We start from the raw sequence: 4,648 nt of genomic DNA on the forward strand, positions 1-4,648 counted from the left end.
GAGCCCTCTCCGAGGGACCGTCCACAGCCGCCTCCACCAGGCACGCGGCTCTTGAAAGATGCTGTAGAGGTTTATTTCTTCCCCGTCCCCTTCTGTACAGCTCCAGCTCGCACGCTGGTGTGTTTAAGCAAGCTGGGGACTAGCGCAGTTTGCGGAGTGTTTCAGTGCATCCTCTGTGTCACTTGATAACAGGGTTTAAGATGACAGAAGGAGCCTCTCTGTAATCTGACAAGCGCTCCGCTCTTGCCAGCCCCCAAAAACCGTCTGACGGCGAGCGGGGGGTTTCAGCCAGCATTGCCTGCCGCCTCCCATTATTTGCTCTCCAAAAAGGAAGTTTTTAGAGGGTTTTGTTTTTCCAGGTTTTCCTCTAACGCTAGCAATGCTGAGCTGCTCTGGGGTTTTTTTTTGGTGTGTATATTTTTCTTTTTTCTTCTTGTTTTTCCTAATGCCACGGCACAGGTGAGGCACCACACCCCTGCTAATCCAGGAGCCCCCTCTGCAGTATTTGGTTGCATTTGGGCACTTATGTTTCCCCACCAAAGCACTCCCTGAGAAGCGCAGTGCGTCTGTTACAGATTGTATTGGTTTGGGTGCACTCTGCAGCACGCTTAGACAGACATTTCAGTTCAGGTTTCAAATACACACAAATACATTTTCTCTTACTTCCTTACAGAAGACTCCCTCTGCCCCGAGGCCGGGCGGCACGCCGGCTCCCCGGGGTTCATGCCGGAGCGGCACCGCTGGGCTCCTGCCGCTGCCGGGGACCTGCCCTGCCCTCACGCCAGCCAAAATCACAGGCACGAAATAACCCATCCCCGGGAGCGTGGTGAACGCAGGGCCTGGCTAGGACCAGAGCCGTGGCCATCTGCATCCATCTACTGACCACTAGTGACTTCAGCAAACACGGGGCTTGGGGTTTTCCTAACCAGATCAGCTTAGAAAGTGGTTTGTTAACTGGACGCATGTCCGTGGCAGGAATACTCCTCAGGTCGTTTAAGAGTATCATATGAGTTAGGCTTAAAGACCAACTCTGGTTTAACTACATATGTTTTAAGACAACCTTGGAATGATAATGAAGCGGGGCTGTGTGCAGACAAATGATTTTTTGCTTAAATAAAGCTGTGGTTCGTGCTGTGATCGTCATATGTAACTAAACAATGGCACACTGCTGTTATCACTGGGGCTATAAACTGGAAGAGGGCAGGTTTAGATTAAACATGAGGAAGAAATTTTTCACTTTGAGGGTGGTGAGGCACTGGCACAGGTTGCCCAGAGAGGCTGTTGAGGCCCCATCCCTGGAGGTGTTGAAGGCCAGGCTGGAGGTGGCCTCGGGCAACCTGGTCTGGTGGGAGGTGTCCCTGCCCAGGGCAGGGGGGTTGGAACTCGATGATCTTCAAGGTCCCTTCCAACCTAAACCATTCTATGATTATCGGCTATGGATCCCGGCTGCATTTGTTTGAGGGCAATTCAGTCGATATGTGCTTTGACAGGCACTGCAAGTCCCTTTCGAACTCCAGCTGTGAATTCTGCAGCAAACATTGAGGAGGTGTTTGACAGGGTCTGTTTCTGTTTGTGCAGTAACACAGTATTGCTTTCTGGACAGTTAAAATAATGTTTCCCACTATCTGGGGCACTGTGTTTATCAAACAAGCACAGGAAAAGGAACCCGCGCTCCCTGATGGTACAGACTGGCAGTTTCAGAAAAGGTCTCCTACCATGAACTCTTTGGCAGGTTTTTGTAACACCTTTCCTCTTATAGAGCATGTGAAGCAAATAATGGGTTATTTTTTCCCTCAGATAATTAACTGAAAAAGTGAAGCTGAGGTATCTGATGATCACAGAAAATATTTCACTGCAAATGTTGCATGCTCCACCACAACAAATACTGCTTTGAATGTATGACAAGAGCAAAGAAGACGCACCAAATCACAGGATAAAAAGGAGAAACAAACATTTGTTTTTTTCTTTCAGAAGCAGTAGATTTCCCACTTTCTGGTAATATCACGCTGGAAGCAAGACTTAGGTGAGTCACTGCTCAAGGCCAAGCTTAGAAACCAAGTAGAAGGAACCAAGGGATATTGCAAAACCGCTGCCATGGCTGGGTGTTACAGAGGTAAGGGATGATACTTAATTCCTGGCCCGAGCAGCTGGATGCTCCTTTTGGGAGCAGCGCCATGAGCTGTTTCGCAGCCCGTGCCACAGTCTCAGCTCTTGCCTGATCATCCCCTCCCATCCACCGGAGAAGAGCCTTCCTCTTCAGCAGAACTCGTCTTGCTCAAGTCCGTTCTCCCACCCCGTGTGTCCAAGATGCTCCCAAACCCACTGCGGTTGCTCCATGTCGTATTGGAAGTGACTGCCCGTCTCCGTGCTGGCTCTGCAGACCGCGGTTGTCCCCATTGCTGCCGGAGCCCCTCTCCGCGCGCCGGCTGCTCGGGGCTTTGCCTTGGCGAGGCACCATGGTGCCTCATGGTGCACATGGTGCACATGGTGCGAGCAGCACCATGTCCCATTCCAGTTCACGTTTAGCAGCCAGTGCAGGCCAAGAGCGCAGGATGTGAACAGCCACTGTGGAAAAGGCACTGGACTAGGTATTTTTGATGAGAGCAAATGCCCATTAATAGAGGAGTGGAAAAGAACCACCTCCTTTTTTTTCTCCCAAAGATGCCTAAACTCCAGTGTATGACACTTAAGGGTAAATACGCAACGTGAGGTACAGATGGATGAAGAGCAGTGGCTTGCACACGTGAACCTGGGAAACAGTACTAGCGTACCATTTCTCGCAGTTTGAGATATCCTGCACTAACTCGATCTTTGGCAATCATTGCAGTCAAACAGACCCTTTATTTTTAATTTTATCAATCAAATTTATCCTATGGTAAGGACAGAGTGGAAAAAGATTTGGGGACCACCAAAAACTGCCACCAAGTTTTGTAAGATATTTGGATTTTACAACTCCTGTGGATGAAAACTTCTGTATATCCACAGTCATGTAGTGACTTGTGATATATGTAGAACTGATGCTGAGTGCGTTTGGCTCTTTTCCACCATGTCACAATGGCTGTAGAGGTGATATCAATTTTCCTGAAAGGCCATCCTCGGTTGTAGAAATGTTTGGCATCACACCACCAGGAGTGATGCGGATCCATAGCGATGTGCATTTTAGGGGAAACACATGTGGGAAGTTTGCTCGTTGGCTGGAGTCAGCTGCAGTCCAGATAAGCGGTGCCGTTTGTCCCTCACTACTCTGAGAATCGCATAGACCTGCAGATGTTAAAAGCGAGAGGTGTCCTTGGAGAAAGCATATAATCAGTAATTAAGGCAATATTTTCAGAAGCTACCTTTTATTTTTAGCTAGCATCAGCAAAGTCACAGCAAATGACAAGAATTTAGTCATGATGGTAAAAACACATACCATGAACTGGTATTTGCAATTTTTCCTTATTCAGAGCTTGTTCCTCAAATTCCTGTTCTAAAGTGGTGGCTTAAGGCACTACTCACGTGACTAAAGGTGACATGAAATACTTTTACGCTCTGAACAGAGACAGCACAACCAAACCTGGCTGCCCTGGCAGCGCTTCCAGAGAACAACAAACCAAGACTCCAGATCAGAGTGTTTGCAGACTTGCGGGTTTAAAGAAACTGGATTTGAACCTGGGCCTCCCAAACATCAGTGCCTGAACTGAGGACCGGAGCCGTGGATAGTGCAAACCCGCAGCCAGATCGGTAACCCCACGTAGGGACTGCACGGGGCCCGTCTCCGCCGGGACACTTGCACTGCGGAGGTGCTGTACAACGCAGGCACATCGACAACAGCGAGTGCCATTATGAGACTCTCAGACCATTCTGTGTGACAAAAGCCACCAAAAGAATGGGATCGGTGTGTTTAAATATGTCAAGATGTGTTTGACAAAGTCTAGGGGATAAAATGTAATGATACGATCTTAAAATATGCATGACACTAATGTCGCCGAAGCCAGGGGTCCCAGCACCCGTGCGGTGTGCCAGCGTAACTTGTGAGAAGCTCTGAAGCATTTTTATCTGCTGGTGGCGGGAAGGAAAAGAGCTGACAAACACTGCCGGTCCTCGGAGCGTGTCCTTGGATCCCACACGAGGTCTGATAAACCTGTCATGGGAGGCGTCTCGGAGTGCAAGTGTGAAGTGTGAAGGTGTCAGAGTAGTTGAGCCTTGCCTTTGGTGAGCAACACAGCTGGATGCGTGGAGAGTAACTCAGGAACCAGCCGGTACAAAGATTTAAGTAGATGTATTAACAAATACGGGGCAGCGTATGGCATTACTATCCAACTTTATTGCTGTCGCCTAGTTCAGCCTCAGCTTTTAACTGTGGTTGGGTTAGAGAATTGCGTAGAGACAACAGAACTGTGGTTTGCCTGTATTTCCTCACCTCGTCCACGCTAAATCCGACCACGAGCTCGTTTGGAGAGCGCTGTTAATTTTATTTGGACTTAGTTGTAACCGCCCGTCCAACCGGGTGTTCCCGGAGAGGCCGCACACGGAGCGGACGCGGCACAAATAGCGGGTAGGGGAAAGGAAAGGGGGGTCTGTGGGTAGTTTTCCTGCTCCCTCGCTGCGATGCTGCTACAGAACGCCCCCGCCGACCCGCCACCGGGGAGACGGCACCGACACCGAC

The sequence above is a fragment of the Charadrius vociferus genome, unplaced genomic scaffold, assembly GCF_000708025.1.
Source record: "Charadrius vociferus isolate BGI_N301 unplaced genomic scaffold, ASM70802v2 scaffold104, whole genome shotgun sequence".
Classification (NCBI taxonomy): Eukaryota; Metazoa; Chordata; class Aves; order Charadriiformes; family Charadriidae; genus Charadrius; species Charadrius vociferus.